Source organism: Euprymna scolopes, chromosome 6 (genome assembly GCF_053919585.1).
Source record: "Euprymna scolopes isolate OS-2025 chromosome 6, ASM5391958v1, whole genome shotgun sequence".
In the NCBI taxonomy this organism is placed as follows: Eukaryota; Metazoa; Mollusca; class Cephalopoda; order Sepiida; family Sepiolidae; genus Euprymna; species Euprymna scolopes.
In genome coordinates this window covers 155,085,744-155,112,154 of record NC_136487.1, presented here as the reverse complement: position 1 = coordinate 155,112,154, position 26,411 = coordinate 155,085,744, and the positions used below count along the sequence as shown (strand labels likewise).

Below are 26,411 nucleotides of genomic sequence, written 5' to 3'. Positions count from 1 at the left end.
AGATAGATATATTTTACAGAATTCCAGGTGTACTTAAACATTTAGATTGCTCAGTCCTAAATATAGTAACTATTTGAAAAGATAGCTACTATGTTTGCTCTTTATTTATTTTAATATTGTTTCTATTCGTTTCGGATTTTCTTTGCCACTGGAATTAAGTAGTACTGACGTAGGAAAATGTGGTTGGTGGTTGCGCACCGATTGCCTCACAGTTACAGATGCAAGCACCTTCGCGTGGCTTTTCCATTGTCTCTTAAGATTTAATGGAAACTATGATGAGGGGATCAAATATTGGCGATCCGTGTGCTGAGAAATTGGTATTAACAGTCACTTACTAAAGGTTTCCCTGAGAGCTGCAAAACGGGTTGTCGTACAGTGTCTACAGACACAGAGGACATCGCGACTAAGGAACCGACGGTTTCTTAGTATGAGTTTGTAAGCTGCTGCTTCTACTGCTGCTGTTGCTTCTGTTGCTGCTGCTGTTGTAGTTGTTGTTGTTATTGTTGTTGTTGTTGTTGTTGTTGATTATTGTTGTTGGCATTAGTTTCGTTGATATTTTTTTTTTAACATAAGGTAAAAGTAATTCTTTTAATGCCCCAAAAAGTGTAGCATGAAGATTCAAACCCCGAAAACAGCAATTCTTCCCCCTTTTTCAGAAACATCGCTTATGGAACGTAAAGACTAAAGGACAAAATAAGGGAAGCGAGAGTTCCTGCCGAAAGCAAGGTGCACTTTCTAGTAGTAAGAATTTTTTTTCAGAAAGACATCGGCTACTTACAAAAGGGACCACATGAAGGTTGCCAACATCCCTGAGCCAAAATGGAATGAACAGGATTCTAACTTGGCACATCAAAGTTGTCAATCCATGTGATTAACCACCGAGACACTGTAACCTTCGAAGCTGTTGTGTTCTCTTTCCGATGACTGCCGAAGGAACCACAACCACATGTGTGGATAGAAGTCATTTTTAGTTTAGCTTAAACTCCTGTAGACTCATGCAGTATTGTCATATCACCTCGAGAAAGGTGTGGCACTTCGTCAAGCACGAACGGTCATGGACTATCAGGATCCTGTGAATGGCGTCCATAGCGCTGGGTGGAGAAAATACCAGTCGACAGCACCACATAAAGATGCTATCTCATATTACTCTCATACCAGTTCTTCTAAGTTCCAGGTTTAAAATGCTTATGTCGAAACATCATAATTCGTATGACGTTTCGATGTAATGTATTCCTTCATCAGATATGTTCAAGCAAAGGTTAGTTGGTATTAGGATGACGTAATAGTAGTACATTTTCATGGTGCTGTCCTCCTGAACTCAGCGGTATTGACGCAATTGATATACTTTTAAAAATGAACGGCCGTGTGAGAATAAAAGCAATATATATATATATATATATATATATATATATATATATATATATATTCTGAATATATTTTTTTTCTGAATATATATATATATATATATATATTCTTTCTTTTCTGAAATAGAACTGCGTCACACTGTGAACGTGAAACATTTTCAAATATTTTGTACTGGTATTTTTTGTTTCTTAATCTCATTCATACAGAGGAGGTCTCGAAATAAAGACGAAACGTTGACGAACACATAATACGGTTTGTTCCTTTTTATTTCTCTATTTTGTCTGAATACTATTACTGTAATATATATATATATATATATATATATATATATATATATATACATATTCAGACACAATTATTCATTCTCAATAGCATATTAATGGCGTCAATAGCACTGAGTGCAGGAGGACAGCACCACGAAAAGTTACTACCGTATGCCACCCGAATACCACTTTTTCTATAGTTTAACATATCCGATGAAATATATATATATATATATATATATATATATATATATATATATATATATATATATATATATATATATATATATATATATATATATATATAAAAGAAAGGCCCAAACTAACATATTTACCCGGGGTTGTATTACTGTACACATAGATTCGAAAAAGTCGTAAAAAAACAAATATATAACAAATAAATGTCATCAAAGGCAAGATAATTACTTTTCTACCAAACTGGATATATTTTTTGTGTTTTTATTCAATGTAACATATTTATTCAGCTCGAAAAACATGCAGTGTTTACCGATGTATTTGAGGTTCAAAATGGCGACCGACTCTCTCTTAAACACGGTAAGTTCGAGAAAAGGTGGTATAAATAATAAACTAGACAAAATACTATTAAAAAAACACCGAATATATGTCAACCTATGTCACGGTAATATATATTGAGCGAATTTCTAACAGTATTTTTTCTAGTTTATTATTTATAACACCTTTTCCGAACTTACCGTGTTTAAGAGAGAGTCGGCTGCCATTTTGAATTTCCAATACATCGGTAAACACTGCATGTTTTTCGAGCTGAATAAACATGTTACATTGAATAAAAACACGAAAATTATATCCAGTTTGGTAGAAAAGTAACTTATCTTGCCTTTGATAACATTTATTTGTTATATATTTGTTTGTTGACAAGTTTTTCGAATCTATGTGTACAGTAATACAAACCCTATTTAGCCATTTGTATTCTATTTTATTTTGTCCTGAAAAGGGAACTACTCTTTACGGTTCCATAGATATATTTTATAACGATGAAGCGTACGTTTGTGGATAATTATATATATATATATATATATATATATATATATATATATATATATATATATATATATATATATGCATGATGTATGCCTGTATGATTTGTGCGCGTCTATTATATAAAGTAATAATTCTGAAAGTTGTAAACTTCCATCGTGAATTATATGATTGTGAGCTGTGGGAGGAAGCCAATGTATTTTACGACCGGGGAAATGTCGACGTAACGTCTATTTTCAGTTTTTATGGGTCCCTCATGGAAAAGTCAATGAAAATATTTAACAATGTAAATTTTCCGGGGCAACCGTTATTTAATGAATTCGTGTATCGATTTCGCCAGTCGGACAACTTGTCGGTGCGCATTCACGCGTTAACCAAAAGCTTATGTTGCTACTCGAACCCACCATCTCATCTTCCACCTAACCCTTCTTACAACCAAAAACTGACAGGACGACACACCCTCGTGAAAAAAAATGAAAAAAAAAAGAAAGAAATCTATTCAACCCATCGGGCACTGGCGGTGCGGGTAGAGGGCGGATAAAGTTTGTTCTTATAAACGTTTCAATTCATCATCTTATCATATATCCTGCCTTGGGTCTCATATTTATACAGCATGACTGCCCGGGAGAGAATGGCGGAGTTAGGGGAACAGCTACCCTTTTTCAAAAAAAAAAAAAAAAAAAAAAAAAATTGAGTCCGTGTATTTTTAATATAAGTTGATTCAACCTACACGTTTATAGCGCTTTTAAACTAATATATGATCGACCGCTTACCATGGACAGAGCGTTATGTTTTACACGTGTTTCATTGTGCATATAAAAAAATTGATCCAAAACTTCAGAGTGACAGATTGATAATAACACCGTTTGTTGTTATACAAAAACTGAGTTAATGAACATTTGTTTGCCGAAGGTTTTTTCACTATTAGGTTGATGCAAAGAAAAATGCCGTTTTTGACGTTCAACTTCAAGTAAAAAATAAACATCATTTTTGCACCTAATATATACTTTAAGCGCACAAAGTACATGTTAAAATAATCCTCCAATTTAAGCATCGTTAACAATTTTAAACTAGTATATGACATACCGCAAACAGCGACTTTTATATAAATGTAGTTCGGATAGTGTGTATTTAGACAGCATTTTTTCATTTAAACAAACATTATAAAAAATAACATTGAGATTACGTTTAGTTATACGTTTTTATTTTTCATTTTTCTTGTTATCTTTTATTTTTGTGTATGAACATACAAAAACGACGTTCCATATGTTTCACGAACGTTTTCGATTCCGCGTGGAAGTCTACCCTTCATTTGCTTTTTACTCAAAGATGATTCGACGCCGGGTCGAAAACGTTCATGACACCAATGGAACATATATACATATTTTATTTTAAAAATTACGCGGAAAAGTAATAAGAAAAATGGAACGAAAATGTATATTTAATCGGAAGCCTTCTGTGATTTCTAGTATGTTTGTTTAAATGTGTAATCGCATATAAAAATCCATTCCAAACGCGTCAGGACGATAAAGATCCAACCACATTATTTTTCTACTATGCATTTTAATCACACAAAATGCATGTTTAAATATACTTTAGTTCTCGGAATGAGTTATGTTTAAAAATACTTCCATCTTTATTGTTCGAATTAATCGCAATTTGAATCTAACTTAATCAAATAACTCATGTCTGAGTAACTTTCTGTCTATCACTTTCACCCTCTCTCATTTTATACAGTTTGACCCATAGTCATATATATATATATATATATATATATATATATATGGAGAAATTATTTATTCAATTATATTTCACCTTTTATTGATATCAAGCTAAAGATAACTATAACGCATGTAACAAATCGATGACAAAACATTATATTCCAAATTTCAAGATGTTGTTCATCTTACAGTTTATTCCTTTAAGTACGTTGCCATGCACAATTCTTGACAGCGCCTATTTCGTAGCGCAGAATTATTCATGTAATTAGCATATCAATTATTGAATTTATTTTGCCCCGAACTCTTGGCCTTCAGGCCAAAATCAAAGTGTAGTATCTTTCTCCAAATTCTACACTTTAGTTTCTTGTCCCCTGCCAGTGGAGGCGAAATCTTTCACAACTGAAACAGTTTTCATTTTTGTTCATTTTCTCCACGTTAAAAAACGACCCTGGTGTCTAACTTTGTCACGTGAGGAGGAAAAGTAAATAGAAACTCATGGGCATGGTTACAAAATCCGAAAATTGGGAGAGAAGTTGAAATTATTGTTTTTTCGTTTAATTATGCCATTTTTTTTACACATATTTTCCCATATTTTGCACAAGCATCTGAAAATATGATATATATATATATATATATATATATATATATATATATATATATATATATATATATATAATATTTATTCCAGAACTATATATAAATATTTCAAAGGCGTACCAGTGGTTTCATTGCGTTGAATCAACCATATATATATATATATATATATATATATATATATATATATATATATATATATATATATATGATTAGTTTTTTTTGGAAAAAGAATTCCAACAGAGTGCTCAATTAAAAGGAAAATCCAAATTGTAAGAGCGTATTTATATTTTGTGTACAGAAAGTTGTTAGTTGAGACAGATCATTGGTACCGTCGGTTTCAAGCCCGATAATAAGGCCCGTTTAAGGTATCCTTATCAAGCTCTCTTCAGCCAATATTCGTCTCTTCGATTCGCTTGATAAGGATACCTTAAACGGGCCTTATTATCGGGCTTGAAACCGACGGTACCAATGATCTGTCTCAACTAACAACTTTCTAAACATAAAATATAAATATATATGTGTGTGTGTGTGTGTGTGTGTGTGTGTGTGTCTGTGTGTCTGTATGTGTGTCTGTGTGAGGGTATATATATCTATACTTCTATAAATTTGTTTCTTTGTGTGTATTGATATTCATATTAGAATCCATTTTTTTATTTATTAAAAAATACAACTTTGTTATATATGGGTAGTGGACTTGCATAGAAAGAGATCTAATTTGCATATTCTTTTAAACATTCATTATAATTTATCCCCTATTCGATTTTTGGTTTTCTTATGGGAATGATTATCTTTAGTTAACTATTACATGTAATTATATTCATGCAAATATTCTACATGATTTATAACTTGCGTAATGTTTGCGTAAAAAGGTTATAGTAAACACAAACTTCTTTCTATATATATATATATATATATATATATATATATATATATATATATATATATATATATATATATATAATAATTTGTATCGTAAGAATGATCTTCCTGACGAAATCTGGTCAGTTTCTAAATTTTGGTTATTTTTCATCCGGTCGAATGTAAAAAAACAAAAAAAACAAAACAAAAAACAAAAAAAACAAAAAACAAAAAACAACCGATTTTGTGGGTGCTTGTCTTGTCATTTTTCTTTTAGTTTATCTGGACAAAGAAACATACATCGGCGCCCAGGATAAAAAGAGCTCTTCAACCTTACTAGGGCAATTGCTCTTGACATATCAAAGGCCTTTGATAGGGTATGGCATAAAGGTTTACTTCATAAGATCTCTAGCTATGGTATAGCTGGAAATGTCTTCTCAATTATTAAATCATTTCTTTCTGATAGGTTCATAAGAGTAGTAGTTGAGGGGCAAAAATCAGAAGCTCACATTATTAATGCTGGAGTCCTTCAGGGGTCCATCCTGGGCCCAACTCTATTCCTGGTCTACATCAATGATCTTCCAAATCACATCCTTACATCATTTGTAGACATTTATGCTGATGACACTACCATTTATGGTAACACATCTAAGACCAACTTCTCTCTGATTCTCTCTCCTCTGAACTTGAGCACGTAGTACAATGGGTGTAGTTGGTTACTTTTAATGCATACAAAACCAAGCTTCTCTCTTTACATCATCAACACTCTGATCCACATCTGGCATCAATTGAAATGAATGGCTCTCGTCTTCAGGAGGCCTCACATTTTGACAAGCTTTTCGGCATGACCGTTACTCCTGATCTTAAATGGAACACGTACATCAAATCTGTTGCCAAGGCCGCTAGAAAAATGGTGGGATCTTTCTATCGATCCAGTAGATATCTCTATCTATATAAGAGCCAGGTACGTCCAAGGATGGAATACTGTTGCCACATCTGGGCAGAAGCTGCTAGAAAGGGCTTGTTCTGCCTTGATAGAGTTCAAAATAGACTTCGTAGCCTCGTAGGAGATGTCCTTTTCTCTTCGTTGCAACTTCTATCTCACAGAAGAGATGTTGCGAGTTTGTCTCTGATGTATCGTTATTTTCATGGAAAGTGTTCGACTGAGCTTCAGTTTATGGTCCCCCCTCGCCAAACTTTCACAAGAAATAAAAATATGGGAATGTGAAATATGCGTTGATCATCATTTAATCCCGGGTAACGTTGGTTCTTCCTGCTAGTTTTCGATAAGAAAGCATCTAATAGAAGATGCGTCCATTGAAAGAGGGCATTTTGTCATTCGAACTAACTCAAGGTATATCCGTCGGACAAAGTGTCTCGATACGTTACGTTACGTAGTGTCGCATACAAAATAAAAACAGGGGGGGGGGACAAAAAAAAAAACAAGAAAAAAAACGTCACTTTCATATTGTTTCAAAAGCTAACACGAACATTTTACCTAGATTTTAAATTCCATTATAACGAACAAATAATAATGTGCAGAATAAACAAATAAATGAATTTACAATAAATAAAAAAATAAATAAATAAAATGCATAGACTTGGGTTGAGGTGGGGAAATACGGTCGTAAATTATACGAGACGCCACTGAAGTAAGGTCAGGGGTTTAAGTTTTTAAATATGTCACTCCGCCGGGTTCCGTCTAAGCTCTGAAATCTAGACGCCATTACCGGAAATTACAAATTATCATCACATATAAGAGTGAATATGCCGATGGCCGCCATCTTGTAAAAAATGTAAGGCACAAGTACAAGCGAATGCGGCAGTTCTATATAAAGCGGTACAATCTGTGCGAGGGAAGGAGGGAGGGGTATATATCTATCCGGCATTGTCCGGGATATGGTGATTTAATGTTTGTTTGGAATTATTATTTAAAATTTTTTTAAAAATAGAAATCGTTCCAAGCAAGGCATAAAACCACTTGATGAAAGAAGCTAAGATAAATTAGGTGGGGTGGGGGGTGGGTGGGTAGTTAACTTAACATTCTGCTGTTTCCATTTTTTTCGGCTTCTTCTTCTTCTTCTTCTTCTTCTTCTTCTTATTATTATTATTATTATTATTAATAATAATAATAATAATAATAATAATAATAATAATAATAATAATAATAATAATAATAATAATGTATATATTAATATGCTTGTCCGTACGGTGTCACGTCATCATCATCGCAAACATTAATTAATGTGAATTATCTCCCTTTATTGTTCAATCTTTATTAGTTAAAAATCATTAAACCCTTTTATTTCCCAAAACTTCCCGAAAAAAAAAAATAATATATATATATATATATATATATATATATATATATATATATATATATATATATATATATATATATATATATATGTATATATATGAACTGTCTATTTATGGTTCCGGATTATTTTAAAGACAATTATGCATAGAAGGTATCGTTCCACAGTTTAAATAGTATAGTATTTTACTTACATTTTTAACGATGTCTTCTGTAGTACGGAACGCTTATTCTATTTTATTCAGTAATAAATATATTTTTTACATTTAACGCTACAAGTTCGTTTTTTTTTTACTGTGCCACTTTACTTATTTTTTTTTTTAATTTTTATTTACTTTTGAGTGAGCCTTACATAACAAAAAATATGTTTAGAAATAAATGTTACAAAAGTCAAGAATGACTCTATTAAATAAATCACCAAAGTCACCATTCGCAAATACACTGAGTAACACAGAGTCAAAACATATTTTACGTCTTGTTCTGTTTTGCTTTTGTTTTACGGCATATCAATCCTTTTTCGTGTTATTTAATGTCGAATCGAGTAATTTTGTAACATTTATACATCTTCATGCTGTTTACATAGTTATTACTTATGTTTTGTTCGTTTTATTTTGCTTCTTTTACAGGAAGTCATCATCTTCTAATGCCTACCGACAGAGCATACATATTTAAATACTATAAAAAATGAACACAACAATTTTTTTTTAATATGAAATAAAACAGTGTTTCATTACTTACGATTTAATTTATTTAAAGAAATATTTATTTCCTATTTAAGGATTTTCAGTATATTTTATTTAACTAAAGAATTTTTCCATTATTTTTATTACATTGTTAGGTGAAGTTTCAGAATAGTTACCCCCTCTCCCCATATTAAGAATGGCTTTCAGCATGAGTCTTACAATAGTGCTATCAAAGTTATTGATTTTTCTTATTTAACAAAAATTATAAAACAGATACAAGAACATTTTAAACATTTTTTTCATTAAATCGCTATTTAGGTGAAGGTTCAAAATAGTTAACCCTTCTCCCCATAACCGTTTTTTTTTTTATGCAGTAAAATACTTTGTTTCAATAATTATGATTTAAATAAATATTTATTCCTTATTAAAAGATTTACAGTATATTTTAATTGAAATCTATATCAATAATTCGACTTAAAAAATATTTTTGAATTTCCAAATCTTCATTGAATAAAATTCAAAATAAATAGAAAAGTCTATTGCATATGTAAAAGTTGACGGTTGCTTATTTAACTTCATTAAAAGCTATCAAAGTCTACCAAGAGCTGCTCAATATTCTGGCTTAATGGATCATTTAGCAAGGAATGAAGATGGTTATTCTGGTCTACCAGTTATTCTACCATCTACATTTACAGGAAATCCTAGGAATCTACAACAGCTTTATCAAGATGCAATGGCAGTTTTCTGTGACCTATTCATTACTCACACGTGTAATCCAAAATTCCTGAAATATTAAACAACTTGGGGTCATCAGAATTTTCACAAAATCGATGTCAACAATGTCACAGTTTTTTTAAATTCACAGTCTGACTCCCAAGAACCTGCTGACTGACCACTATTCTCACCCCAAGCAGCTGATCGATGTCCCTGTCACCGCCTCAATCATCACCAGCACTTCCTGATAATATCAACAGCATCAGTTACGATCGCATTGACCTTCAATAAAAGTTTTAACTAAAGTTCTTTGTTCTACTTGCTTCCATACGTTCATTTTTGTAATATAACAATAAGGAATTTCTTACTGATGTGTTTTAAAAGATTTTAACTACCGTGGAATTTCCGCGGTCCTGCTAATAATAATAATAATAATAATAATAATAATAATAATAATAATAATAATAATAATAATAATAATAATAATAATTATAATTGCTCTTACTATTATTATTAATATTAATATTATTAATAATAATTGCTATTAATAATAATAATTGCTATTATTTTTATTATTATTAGTAGTATTAATTGTTATGATTCGTAATTGTCATAATAATAATAATAATAATAATAATAATAATAATAATAATAATAATTGTTATTATTATTAAATGTTTATTTTTATTATTATTAATTCTTATTATTAATTACTGTTATAATTATAATTATAAAATTATACTTTCAGTTTTCTTGCTTTGATCATAGTGTTTCTTTGTAGCAGTTTCTATATTTCCGACTTGTTTACGGTGCTACAATCTAGATACTCACCAAAAGATTGGAATGACAGTTACATAGATACATAGAAAGATAAATAGATAGATAGATAAATAGATAAATAAATAAATAAATAAATAGATTATTAGATAGAAAGATAAATAGATAAATAGATAAATAAATAAATTGATAGATAAATAGATAGATGGATAGATAGAAAGATAAATAAATAAATAGATAAATAAATAGATATATCGATAAATAGATAGATAGATAGATAAATATATATATATATATATATATATATAGATATATAGATGGATAAATAGATAGATATATAAATAAATAGATAAATAAATAGATAAATAAATAGATAGACAGATAGATAAATAAATAGATAGATAGATAGATAGATAGATAGATAGATAGATAGATAGATAGATAGTACAAAAAATGTTTGGAAACTGATTGAAGGCACATCCTGTTTTTATCTTATAAATAAATTGTAGTGTAAACAGCCTAATATTGTCAATAAGATTGCGCTGCAATGACAAACGTTCTGATTGGTTACTTTGTCATTCGTTTTACGCTCAGTATTTTAGTGTTAACGTAATTTGTCCGCTCGGTTAAGTCGACACTTCCAAAACAAGAAAAAAAAAATACTTGAGGTGAACCCTAACAAAAAGCTTTCGAAACACGTGTGTAGTGGCAATAAAAACGGCACGTTGTTCTGCTTTTGTAGATGAGAAAAACAAACTGAGAAATTAAACCGTTGCTAAATATCAGTTAGGTGTGAACTGAGATGCACTCTGCATTTTTATTTCTGACGTCCTCTTGGATAGCTCTGCTTTGAGGAGATATCGCCTCTGCAACTTCTTGCTCTTTCTGTTCCATCAAATCTTTCTTAGAGTTCATATATAAGATCCATTCCTCTTTATGATCCCCGTAAAATAGGTTCTTTCTAACTTTCGAAACACTTTCTCACACATGAGGCTATTATCTATCTCTACAAGTCTCCTATCTGACCATGTATGAAATGTCATATATTTATGCTGGTGGTATCTGTCCTATTTCATATTATGCAGAAACGTATATGCAATTTGATTGGCCTAACTCTATTTTCTTTTGTGCAACCTGTCTCTTGCAGACGTGATGTTGCTAATCTCTGTTTTGTTTTTTATAAATACTCTAATTACACGTGCTCTTCAGAATTGTCTGGTCTATTTCCCGCTTCCTTTGTTTCAGCTCGATTGATTCGTTTATAGTTGTCTAGTGGTCTCTATCAATTAGCTGTTGTGATATTTCATTGTAATACAGCTTCCTTTTTCAGTATCTTATTTCCAAGAATCGCAGGCTGGTGAAACTCTATTTCTGCCGATTAAAAAAAAAAAATTGACGTGAACACTATGATACTTCAATTAAAAGTTAAATATGAACAGGTATGACTATCGAGGAATAAAAGGCGAATCAAATGAGGTGTAGGTTGTTACCCCTTAGGCTATGGTGGCTGTTAAGTTTTTAACACCTAGTTTTTACTATTACAAACAACTGCAACAATGGTTGTCTTCAAGGATTATGGTATTCTTCTTAGTCCTAACTGCATTAATCAATGAATGAAATACATGCTTGGAACCCATGTTTGAATGTTTGTATTGTTTTTGATAAAAAAAATTCTTTTTCAAAGACCCTAGACTTGATTTTATGTGATGTGAAAAAATTCACACCAATGTGTTTAAAAATACCATCGTAACCCAAGGTTTAAACAATTACATTCAATTAGCTTAAATTTGCGGTTTTTGAAAAAAATGAAAAGTGCCGACGTTCTTTTTGATGCCACTGTATATATATATACAGGGTGACCCTAAAAAACGGGCTCCACTCTAATTAGGCCCCATTTCTTAGTGTTTGGACCGAATGAAATGGAACTTTGGCCATAACTAGTTTATTATATTCACAACATCACATCAAAACACTTGGGTCTTTGGCCTTTTTTTCTCCGTTCTACAGCATATGTTCTAGGTGGCCTCCATTTAGCTTTTGTTTTTGTTTTTTTGGGTCACCCTATATATATATATATATATATATATATATATATATATATATATATATATATATATATATATATAAAGGTGTTACACTAAAAACTTTTATCAGTTAAAATCAATGTATTATTTCGTAGTTAGTGGGGGGGGAGAGGTTTTAATTGTTGTTTCATCTAGAGTGATAAAAAATAGAACAGCGCATCCTGTAAGACTCCATTTTGTGAAATATTGTATAATTTCTATACATTTCAAACATGATTTTCTTCCAATTACATATGTAATACTAAGTATATTTTAACTCGAAATGTTTTTTAATAATATTAAAAAGAACAGCAACATAAAACCGTTTTTATCGGTTACATTCGAACTTTTATGACATTGTGTTTATACCATCAATGTTCTCTTTTACCTGCCTTATTTAATTTTCTTTTATTCATAATCAAAAGCGATATCGTTGGTTGCCATTCAAATACAAAGAATATAACCTCTTAAAATTAATCGGTTATTAAATGTCAAAAACCTTATGCAACTGCACATGGACAAAGAACAGCTTTTATTTTTTATAAAACTGCGTCCGTTTCTTTGTTTCAGAAAGAGGTAGTAGTTTTAGGACCGACCTAAAAAGCTGTTTCTAAATTAACTGTGTTTTGTAGATGTCACGTGTTCTTTTTCTGGAAACCATGGCCCCTTGGGTTTTCTGGAAATCATGGCCCCTTGGCTTTTCGCTTTGACTCCACTTAAGGCCAACAAACAAGTTGGCAGGTGAAGTTGGTGGAAATCTGAATGGCAGCGTCAGGTGATCCACTTGAACTGATATTTTCAATTATTTACCTTCGGTCTCAAAACGATGAAGCTTAGGGAAACTTTCGGCATTTTTCCTGTTTTTTTTTTTGTTTTTTTTTTTTTTACTAGAGGAGGGAGTTACCGTTTTATCAAGGCCCGTAGGTCACTCGAGTATAAGGGTCATCGGTCAGATGATTGATGAGACAACACTAATAGTGGAACTTGGTAGTGGTTGTCTTTTTAGACGCTTGTTTTAAACTTGTTTTCTTTTTTTTTTTTTACCTCGGAAGTTATGTGTACGGTGGGAATTGTTTATTCGTTTCTCACATTGTTTGTTTGTTTGTTTGTTTGTTTGTTACATACTAGTGTCTACATCACTAGAGCAATCGTTACCAAACTTTTGGTGATGCCTTCAATTGACTTCATAGTTAAGACTCGCTACATGATCCATATTGTAGCCAATGAAGTCCCGCATATTATATGACATTAAGCTTGATTTTTTTTTTTAATATTGAACATGAAACTATGATCATGGTTGAAACTTTTTGTGTGAAATTCAACTTCCGATTTTACCAAATGTAATGGATAGACCTGATACCCTTTGATAAGCATAATCACCATGCAAAATTGTGGTTATCAATGTTTCCATAATATAACTTCGATATTTATTTTTTACCAGGAGGGGTTACCCATTATCAAGGCCCAAAAGCCACTTGAGGGTAAAGATTAATAAGTGTCAGTTAATGAGCGAGACAACACTGCGATTATTGGCAATGAGTTTTTTGTTTATTTAAAAGGGCGGCTATATAGGAATTTGGCCATGTTAGATTTGAAAACGACCATATTATAGTCTGTTAGGAAGCAGCCTCGCGGTATTGTATTCCACAGACGGTTAGTTTCATGGAAAAAAAACTTTGCTCATGGGATTTTCGTTTAGTTTTAGATATAGATAGATAATGAGAGAAATTGTTAGCAGTTGTTGTAATTAGACGAGTGTCTACCGTGAATATGTTATAGAGGGGAGCATAAATAAAAGCTGAGGTGAAGAGCTGCTATGGAAATAACGATAGAGCAGATATAGGCTCACTACGTCTTTTGTGTGAGAAGGAGGGAGTAGGGTGTAAAAGAGGGATTTGACCACTAGATTTCGAAGCAGATTTTAAACGTGCCAAAGCAGGAAAAGTAGTTTTAGCAGCTCCTCTCTAGATATGGCAACGATACTCTGTCTAAGGACATATTTGGCTCGTATGCCGGTAGAGGATTAGGTCCGAAGTGAGATAATTATCCGAGCGATAAAATGATCCAACTAGTTTATAAATAGACGCTAGGAGCAAAGTGTAGTATCTGTTCTGATGCTACACTTCATCTTTTTTTGTCCTCGGTCAATGGAGGATAAATCCTTAAAGACTGAGTTCCTTTCCAGAGTGCCCCTTTTTAGGTAGCTGAATTTTCCCCGCATTAAAAATCGACCTTGTGTCAAACGCTGCCCTCGTGCGCAAGCAAGTAAATAGGGACAATAATAGCAACGCATATGGTGTAAATCTTCCATTCCAAGTCAGAGGGGAAGATCAGACCCAGAAAATGTCGAGGCAAGATGTTTCCTTGTGACAAGATCCGTTCATTTCAATTAGGACCAACTTCTTTTTTTTCTATCAGTTTTGGCAAGTGCTTCGTTTAGTGCAGTTTTATTTCATACCAGAAGTGGACCTGATTGGTTTCTATCGCCTGACATCATTTGAATAATACCAGATGTTGGAGAGAAGTTATCACACTCCGATGATTGGCAGTACTGCAAAACTGTAGAAGAGTGTTACGTTAAATACAATATGGATTGCCGTTTTGACTTTGTTGTATCATAAAAAATTGTTTTCCTTTCAATAAAGCTTTTTTACACCGAATTATTAAGGTCTTATAAATCGACCGACATACTGTGGTTCTGTTTCAGTAATATGTTTGTAGTTTCGCATTTACTAGTCTGTTGCCACGCGCGCGGACACACACACACACACACACACACACACACACACACACACACACACACACACACATACCCCCCCACACACACATTGTAGTAAAAAAAAAATAATTATATATATATATATATATATATATATATATATATGTCGTACTAAAACTCTAAATTTTCTTGTCACAATGTAACCCTCTCAAATTTTAGCGCCATGAGATTGAAATGAAGCAAAAAAATATAGTGCGTGAATTTATTTTTAACTTTCGAAATCATTACTATACATTGGGTACAATATAATAGTCAATAGATGTTTAGCTCTATAATAATAACTATGAAATTTGCATGAATTGATATATCATATTTAGCATATTTTACGATCGGTCAACACCGCACGCATGCTAGTATATATATATATATATATATATATATATATATATAGTCGTCCACATACAGTGCTGTTTCGTTGTATCACAACTCATCAGTGCGGCTAGACATACACCTTTTCCCAGCCGTGGATCGGACCTACAATCATCGTGTTAACAGTCGGCAGCTCTAACCAAGAATCAGTGCCGGAAATATTGCTCCTCAAATGCCTCTTAAATTAATATTTGCCCGTCGAACAGTGCCCAGACTGTCAGTTTGTTTACAAACAAATGTTGGGCTTCGCTTAATCGTTTAAATACGCGTCAAGTGAAAATATAATTACAAAGTGCTCAACCAAAATAGGGGGATTTTCTATTCTTTATATAGATCAACACATTCAAGGTAAAATCTCGATGATTTTAACATATTACAACAAAGCACATATACGTAAACAATATTAAGCTGCATTCTAATGATTAATATTTTATTCACGGAACCAATGATTGTTTTAATCAATAATTTTGGTAGAATTATGGAACCGTTTTCGTCACAGAAGTACAACTGATATTTGTTAGACGATGCCGTAAACCACCATGCACTCATCTATATATAAAAAGGCAAATGTGTGTGCATGTATATATGTATGTATGTATGTATGTATGTATGTATGTTCGCTTTTTGTATATGTCTGCAAAAGGCTTTTTTTGCCCTGATCCTCGGTCGGCTCGCTCCTTCTTAAAACTTTTTATATCGCGTCTAAATCATAACTACGACTTAACAATGGGGGTAACGTGTGTATTTAATTTACTCGACTTTTACCAGCTCGCCGCGTCTTCTCAAAGCCAATGATCTGGCTTGCAGCGCGAAACTAGGTCAGACATCACATCACTTCCTCGCACCTGTTTATCTCGCTTCATAAACCTTCACATAACGCGCTTATCGTTCCTCTCCCATCGTGGCCGAGATGGTTAGATGTCTGTTTTTCCCCTTTTCGTTTCCACCTTCGCGTCAAGGCTTCGGGGTTCCTTATACTAAAACTGTTTTTTTCTTTTAACATTTTTTTTTAACACACACACTTCCAAACAACCGGGAAACACCGGGTACCTCTCGCTAGTAAGAAATAAAAAAAGTTATATTTCAGGGGGGGGGTAGATAACGATGCATGTATATTTAATCAATGTGAACTGTTTGTTTCCTTTTTTTACTGCAACGCCATGTAGTTTTTTTTTTTTTAATGGGAACGTTTTTTGTATCCGATGAGTCCTTAGATGAAAGGTCAAAAAAAGTCTTGATGTTTTGTTCATGGGAGTTTATCCAATCAGTGCTTACATTTTATATAACAGTGCTCGATAACAAATAGAGCTTATTTAGTATCATACTTTTATCCATATGAATATATGTGCCAAATTCTTTGCGAAAAAACCTTACAGCTAATTCTATCCTATGCGATCAGGACCGCCAACTCATATTTCCTCCTCTGTCTGAAAACACACTATGCGGCATACAAATGTATGTTCGTGATATTGCCTTGATTCCTATTATACTATTAAAAAAGCTTCAACTAGCTACCATGCTTATAATGCCGTTTAAACTTTGTTTTAAGGAGAATTGCTCCCTAACACCCTAGAAAACCTCATCAGTATGTCCCGTAGTTCAAGTGATCGTTCATCTCACTCTCAATACAGACTAATTAGTAAGTTGCTGGAATCAATGTTAAATAAAGAATTAGTCAACCAGCAGGCAAAAATTACCTCATCAGTGACATGCAATATGGTTTCCGTTCTGCTAGATCTATAGCAGATGTGCTACCAGGTATAGGATTAGCGACTCCCGATGGAGGCTTCCTTTCTAGGACTTTTGATAGGGCATGGCAGAAAGGTCTACTCCACACAATCTCTAGCTACGGTATAGCTGGAAATATCTTTTCAGTTATTAAATCATTTCTCTCTGATAGATTCATAAAAGTAGAGGCTGATAGGCAGAGTGATAAGCTCATTATGTTCATGCTAGAGTCCCTCAGGGGTCCATTCTGGGCCGAATTCTCTTCCTGATCTACATAAATAATCTCCCAAATCACATCCTAAGATCATTCGTAGATATTTATGCTGACGACAGCATGTATGGCAACACTTCAAAGGTAGTAAATGATTAAGTTCTCTCTGATCACGTAGTGCAATGGGGAAAGAGGTAGCTGGTTAATTTTAATGCATATAAAACCAAGCTTCTATCTTTACATCATCAACGCTCTGATCCCCGTCTGGCATCAATCGAAATGAATGACTCTGACCTTGGGAAAGCTCCATGTTATTACAAGCTTCAATGTCTGACCTTTACTCCTGATCTGAGATGGAACACGTACATCTAATTCGTCGCCAAGTCTGCTGGAAAAATTATGGGATCCTTCTACCGCTCCAGTAGATATCTTACTGCTGATGCAGTTCTCTACCTGTATAAGAGTCAACTATGTCCAAGGATGGAGTATTGTTGTCACATCTGGGCAGGAGCTGCTAGAAGAAGCTTATCTTGCCTTGGGAGAGTTAAAAATACGCTTTGTAATCTAGTGGGGATGTCCTTTTCTCTTCCCTGCAACCCCTTTCCCACAGAAGTGATGTTATGAACCTGTCTCTGCTTTATCGCTTTTTTTTCATAGCTAGTGCTCGTCTGAGCTCCAATCTATGTTTCCCCCTTTCCTGACTTTCACAAAAAACAAAAAAAAAACAAACAAAAAAAAAACACTCGTCTAACTGAAAATACTATTAATAATTTCCCCACTCTTTATCTGTGCCTAAACCCAGAACTGCACACCTGTGGAACTCTGTTCTGTTTTCCTGCTTTCAAACTGACTACAATATGGTTGTTTTCAAGTCCAATGTAAACAAGTACTAGATGATCCCTCCTCTTAAGCAATCCAATATAGCAAATTTCAACTACTAATGATTACTACATGCTCCCTTTAACCACTGTACACCCATTAACATTTATCTTCGAGTGGCTCCCGGGCCTTGATAAATGGTGACCCATTTGTAAAAAAATAAATAAATTAAAAATACTGCCCTCCTATATATATATATATATATATATATATATATATATATATATATATATATATGTATGTATATATATATATATATGTGTGTGTGTGTGTGTGTGTGTGTGTGTGTGTGTGTGTGTGTGTGTGTGTGTGAAGTTTAAATTTTACCTCAAGTGGCACTGTGACTGGTTTGGGACGAAAATAACAATAACAAGTGAGTCATAGTCCTCCGTGAGTGCACAGTGAACGAGGCATAAAAAATGACTAAGTTCACCACCCCCTCCCTATTTACCTCCAAAAGTCCCCAAGGGACGTCAAATCCTGGTGAAAATGAACAAACGTTGCAGTTTGAGGCCGTAACATATGTAAATTTGAGTTTTGCACCGTGCAAAACTGCTAAATAGAAATACAAAGAACATTTTAGACAAATATGGTAAAATAGTCCCAAAATTTTACTCGCCCTAAAGAAGCCCCTGAGGCACACCCAAGAGTTATCGCGAAATATAGACATATAAAATTATATAGAAATCAGTTAGTTACAACTTTTCAAAAAGTTTTATAAAAATCCAAGGCATCAGTTTTTTTTTGTTTTTTTTTTTAATAAGCACAAAATATCAATTTTAATCATTTTAACCCAAAATGCACCCCTAGGGGCAACCGAAGTTTACCCGGAAAATCCGTTCTGTTACTTTTTTTTTTTTTTTTACTTATATCATGTTTAATGTTTGTGCAAAATTTCCAAAAAAAATCCAAGGTGTAGTTATTGAGAAAAGTGCGGACAGAAGAACGGGCGAACAGACGAACGGACATGGGTGAATTTACAGGTCCACCTTCCTTTTGTCGGAGGACCAAAAATAACCGTTTATATATATATATATATATATATATATATATATATATATATATATATATATATATATATATATATATATACTAGCATGGGTGCCCGGCGTTTTCCAGGTGTTTGGAGGTGTATGCTGAGCAAAAAACAAAAAAAAAAAAAAAAAAAACGGTCAATTTTTTTAACTCTGACCCCTATTATGACCCTTTAACATTTATTGTTTTGGGCTCAAATCAAGTTATTAAGTTAGATCCATGTCCAAGAAACCTATATCTAAAATTTCAAGTGTTTAGACTCACAATTGTCGGAGGAGTTTGATAGAGTTCTCGAAGGTCAAATCGTTGAACTTTGACCCAACAGCCAAATTTCTGGCCGAAAACCGATCGCATAGATTTTCCCAAATCTCAGTACCCTGTATATCAAATTTCGAGTCCGAGTTATTGCGAAGGAAAATGTACGCATACACACAGACAAACAAACACACAGACACACAGACACGTTCACTTATATATATATATATATATATATATATATATATATATATATATATATATATATATATATATATATATATATATATATATATATATATATCAGGTTTTAAAATATTTTTTAAGATTTTGATTTTTTTCATCTTTTTATAAATCAATTTTTTACTTATTATTTCGTTTTCTTTATATATTGTTTTGCATATTTTTTTGGTCTTTATTGATTTTTCTCTTCTTTTCTTTTATCCCTATCATATTAGCCTCCCCATAACAATTTCTTTTTCCAATCCTAATCTCAAAATATTTTTCCATATCTCATCGGAATGTTTTCAAAACCGGTGTCGTCGTTTTACCGTTACATTTGTATAATGCCAACTTTTTCTTCCATTTCTGACGAGAAGCATTTAGCTTCGAAATGTCATGGCCCAAGAGCCTTCTCCCTTATTCCTCTTTCAACAACCTTTCACACAAACACAAACATATATATATATATATATATATATATATATATAGAGAGAGAGAGAGAGAGAGAGAGAGACAAGCACATATATATATATATATATATATATATATATATATATATATATATAGAGAGAGAGAGAGAGAGAGAGAGAGAAATTGCGTAACTAAAACAAAATACAATTGAAAATTCTCTTCCGATTTCAGATTTTGTAATCATGTCCATATTCCTTTTATTTTCTTTTAAAGTTAATGAGTTCCTATTCTTCTGATGGATGGAATAAATTCCAAAATTGACACAATAATTACATGAATGATTCTGCGCTATGAAACAGGTGCTGTCAAGAATTGAACATTTAAACGTACTTAAAGAAATAAACGGAAAGATGGACAACATCTTGAAATTTGTAATATAGATTTTTTTGTCATTTATTTGTAGTTATTATGAGCTTCATAAATTAAACGACTGGTATAAATAAAAGGTGAAATATAATTGAATAAACACATTTCCCCTTTAAACATACACACACACACACACAAGCACCCCCCATATATATATATATATATATATATATATATATATATATATATATATATATATATATATATATATATATATATACCGCTCTCCATGTGGGGGTACCAAATTGGTTAATGGGAAAATTATTCCCAACTCGCATTTAGTAAAAATGCACTTTCGTAAATAATTGAATTCATTCAAGACGTATCGCAAAAACAAAAACAAAAACTAATAGCATATATATATATATATATATATATATATATATATATATATATATATATATAACTAATATCATATATATATATATATATAACTAATATCATATATATATATATATATATATATATATATATATATATATATATATATATATATATATATATATATATATATATATATATATATGCTATTAGTTTTTGTTTTTGCGATACGTCTTGAATGAATTCAATTATTTACGAAAGGGCATTTTTACCTAAATGCGAGTTGGGAATAATTTTCCCATTAACCAATTTGGTACCCCCACATGGAGAGCGGTATATATATATATATATATATATATATATATATATATATATATATATATATATATATATATATATATATCTAACTACTTAATTTACTCACATAAAATTAATATACGAAAGTATAGATTTATGCGTAAACTTTAAGTATTTACTTCAAAAGTACTCAATACGTAGGTAGAGCATAAGCCTGAGGAGTCCTAGAGTGGATGAAACGCCGAATATTCAGTGTAGCTTAATCGCCATATATATTTTATAAATTACTATATATATATATATATATATATATATATATATATATATATATATATATATATATATATATATATATATATACGGTGGTTTCTCTGAGTGTGTGTGAACTTAAATGTTCAGATTAATACATTGGTTGTCTTGTACAAGGGTATAACTATAGCAACAATTTCCTGCTGTTAAATTAGTTGCAAAACCTTAAAGACCACATTTTTCGAACATTCATTTTCCCACGTTCTGTCACTTACCCTTTTGGTATCGAAGGGAAGATAACTCGCTGAAATGTACCTCCGATATTTTGAATAAAAGCAACTGTTTAAAAAGGACAATTTTTTTCAAAAAGGGAAAAATATATATAATATAGTATATTTATAAATACCTATATAAATATATATAATTCTCTCTCTTTCTCTCCCCTCTCTCTCTCTCTCTTTCTGTCTGTCTGTCTCTCTCTCTCTCTCTCAACAACAGTACCTCTCCAAAAAAAAAAAAAAGACAAGAAAAAAGAGGCATCGTGAAAAAAAAAAAAAATCCGGCTTACGACACGAAAAAAAGGGGGGGGCGGTTACTGTTAGACTTACCTTTACAAAAATGACGTCATTTTTCCATCCCTCCACCTTTAATCCCACCTTCCACCTCCTACCAATTTATACTCCTTGTTCTTTCACACTAACCCTATCTTCTTTCCTCACCCTTCTCTCTTCACTAAGTTCCCCTTTTAGTCTCTGTCTGTCTCTCTCTTATTGTCTTTTCTCACTCCCCCTCTCTCTCTCACTCTCTTTCACTTCTCTTTCTCTGTCTGTCTCTTTCTTTTGCGTCGAGGTCGCAGCGACAAAACATCGTGAACATCCTGACATGTTTGCGAGGTGCATCTGGCCAAGGAACATGAATATTCAACGCGTGCAGTGTGCACCGAGCGCTAGGGGAAGGCGCACACACGAGCACAAACGGACACACGCACGTCAAATACATGCAGACACACACAAACGAACCTCCCCCCCCCCACACACACACGTGCGCACGCACGTTAACAGGTGCACAACAGGACGACCAACAGAAAAAAGTTCATGGTAAGCAGATGTACCGACGCGCACACACATACACATACGCATACACACACATACACATACACACACGCACACGCGGAGATTAACACTCCCACGCAAACAAACGCCCATGCAGAATAAATTTACAAGACACACACGTGCGAGCAAACTGAACTCTTATGGAGATCTCCATCATCCTAGTTATCAGAGGAGATCAAAGTGTAGTATCTGTTCTTCAGATGCTGCACTTACATTTCTTGTTCTCTTTCGGTGGAGGAGAAATCCTTCACGACTGAGACAATTTTTATTTTTGTACCTTTTCTCCACCTTAAAAAACGACCCTGGTGTCTAACTCTGTCCCGTGGGGAGGCATAGTAAATAGGTACTCATGAACAAGAATTTCAAAAACTACTTGACAACTTGAACCAAGTGCAAGCGTGATACAAACAATCGCGCTTAAATACACGGTTAGTCTAAAACTCTCTCTCGGTTGGAACATATAAAATTAGCAGAAGAGAATGCTCCCATCGACAACCAGAACAAAAGGATAAAATGATAATATTAAATAAATAAAAAAAAGCACCGAAAACTTGAGTGATTATTAGTTACTACCATAGATACTTCCTCTTACAAGTAATCTCTGACTAAATGTTCAGAACCATATAGTACTAGCGAGTGGGGCGTTCGGCTTTGACCGGTCTTAAAATACGCTTAAATATAATATTTTAATTCATCCAGATTTTGTATATATTATTATAGAGTCATTGTTTTACGGCATATCAACCCTTTTCAGGTTATTTAATGCCGAATCCAGTTATTTTGAAGAACACTTTTTTAATAGAGTATATATATATTTTTAAAGTCGGTTTCTATTTAACCGATAGTTGGGACCCTAACAGATACTACGCGTCCGGGTCAGAGTGGACCTGGGAGGAATGGCAATTAAAGGGTGGCTCCACACTCCCCAAAGCTCGCAAACATGGGCCTCACCATCGGATATAGTTTAAGGTCATATCCAGGACCATTATAGAGTCGTGATTTAAAAAGTAAAAAAAAAAAAAAAATATTTGGGTGCCATTGGCTATAATTTAAGACCTCTAGCTTTGCTCTGCGATTTTTATTTTCAGAAGAAATAGAGTTTAAAAATATAGAGACAGACAGACAAACATAGTGAGTTTTATACATTAACTTGACATAGAATCACTTCAGTATCATTATGGATGATGCACCTTATTCAAGTGATGTTATCTATAGTAACATCACGAAGTTGGATATTCCACCAGACAAGATGAATTCTTATCCTGAATTCCTGTAAAACGAAGAGATCACAAGAAAGATATATAACATTGTTAATAATACTGGGACGATTAACCGGAATCGGGAATGGAAAAAATCGGAACTTATTAAGCTATCTGAATCGATATTATAATCGATATTATAATCGGAGAAAATTGTGCCTATATTCCGATGCCAAAAACGATCCTTGAAATTGGTTATTATTTGGTTTGTTTGAAACTTAATTTTCCATTACTACTACACAGGCTCCCTCAGTCTTTGACAGACTATGGATACCCACGTAGGGGTGCCTACGCTTGAGATTTTTGTGACAGGGGGTGCGCAATCCTCAACCAACTGAGTCGTCGACATTGTTAAATACCAGTGGCAAGTGAAGTGTATGCACAGGACGACTGGAAACAAATGTCGATATTAGCGGAGAGCACACACAGCGCCTAGAATTCCCAAATGGTCACCTATCTAGTACTAACCAGGCTCAACGTTGCTTAACTTCGGTGATCTAACGAGAACCTGTGCGTCAACGCGATTATGCCGTATATTACTACTAAAGATAAAATGGTAAGTGTGAAATGGTTTTCAGCTGCAAACAAAACTAAAATTTATAGATCAACCACACAAGTGTATTTTTTGAACGTTATTGCAAATATATCACATGGATTTTTACAGTAATCTAAAGAATAACAACTCTACATATAAATACTTAGTGATTTCAAAAGAATCGGAATCGGTAATTGCATCGGAATCTGGAAAAAAAAATCTGTAATCCTCCCATCACGTAATTGGTCAATTAGTGAGTGGAAAATTAATTTTCAAGAACTTTAATGGAATATTCGAATACCTATTGATCTCATATAGAAATCAAGTGTCAACCCTTGAGTTTTGAGAACTCCGACTTAAATAAAATGAAATAAAAAAAGAGAGAAACGTACATCTGCATGCGCATGCGCGTGTTCGCGTGAACACACACACACACACACACACACACGCACGCACACACACACACACGCACACACACACACATAAGCACACGCACATACACACAAGCACATGCGCGTGCGCATACGCACAGCCGAACACAGACGCACACAGTGTTTCCTTTTCCGTGTGGTGATTCCTCGGCACGTGGACTAATGATTGATTTCTGAAAAACAAACAAAAAAAAAAAAAAAAAAAACAAAAAACAAAAACAAAAAAAAACAAAAACAAACACAGCAAAACATCCATCGAATGAAATTAAATTAATACAACCCAAGTTTGATTAGCATATTTAAAATTTTTAAATATTAATTTCTGAATTTTTTAGATGAGGATTAATAATTCACATTACTTGGATTATTCGGACTACTGTTCTTATCTAGTGTTCACGTGTATTTTGTCAAATTTGAAAATCTTTCTTTTTAACTCTTGAACCTTGGATCGACAGGGAATTTCGAACAAAACCCTTTATTTTATCCACGGAGGTAACATGTCTTCGTTTGCTCAGCCATGACAAAGTAGAAGTCCTCAGTAATTCACAATTGTATTCTAAGTGTCGCCCGCCACATGCAGCTTATTTTGTTTTACAAAGGAATCACCACTTATCAAGGTCCGAAGGCCACTTGAGGATAAGGGTTAAGTAGTGTACAGTAGTCAATGGGACAATATTGTAGTAATCGTCAGTAGTGGAAATTTGGTAAATTGGACGACTTAAGGGGACGGCTCATCAAGAATTTGTTTATGTTGGACTTGAAGACAACCATATTGTAGTCAGTTGGAAAGCAGGGAAACGGAACAGAGTTCTACAGGCGTGCGGTTCTAAGAAAGAAGCTTTGTTCGTGGAATCTACGTTTAGATTTAAGAACAGATAAAGACTAGGGGGAATTATTAATAGTGCTTTCAGATAGACAAGCGTGTTTCATGAAAGTTTGGCGAAAAGGGACAATAAATAGGAGCTCAGACGAGCACTTGCCATGAAAATAACGATAAATCAGAGACACGCTCGCAATGTCTCTTCTGTGTGAAAGAGGTTGCAGGGAAGAGAAAAGGGCAACCCCCACTAGGCTACGAAGTCTATTTTGAATTCTGTCAAGGCAGGATAAGCTGTTTTCAGTAACTCCTGCCCAGGTGTGGCAACAGTACTTTATCCTTGGACATACTTGGCTCTTATACAGTTAGAGGATTGCATCAGCAGTGAGATATCTACTGGAACGGTAGAACGATCCTATAATTTTTCCAGCAGCATTGGCAACTGATTTGATGTACGTGTTCCATCTCAAAATATGAGTAAAGATCAGAACCAGAAGCTTGTCAAAAAAATGGAGCCTCCTCAAGACGAGAGCCATTCATTTCGATTGATACCAGATGGGGACCAGAGCGTTGATGATGTGAAGATTGAAGCTTGGTTTTAAATCCATTAAAATTAACCAGCTACCTCTTTCCCCATTACACCACGTGATCAAAACCAGAGGAGAGAGAATCAGAGAGAACTTGATCATTTACAGCCTTT

At 33.3% G+C, this 26,411-nt stretch overlaps 1 long non-coding RNA gene and 1 pseudogene across 1 annotated transcript in view; both read right to left on the bottom strand.

The window, feature by feature from the left end:
- Window positions 1-23,712, bottom strand: part of LOC145278066 (uncharacterized) — a 54,047-nt gene extending 30,335 nt beyond the window's left edge. The window contains exon 1 of the long non-coding RNA XR_013868305.1: window positions 22,166-23,712. This is a non-coding gene — a long non-coding RNA (uncharacterized LOC145278066). The remainder of the gene's footprint in view (window positions 1-22,165) is intronic.
- Window positions 23,713-24,348: 636 nt separating this feature from the next.
- On the bottom strand, window positions 24,349-24,465 carry LOC145278363 (5S ribosomal RNA; annotated as a pseudogene).
- Window positions 24,466-26,411: the final 1,946 nt, after the last annotated feature.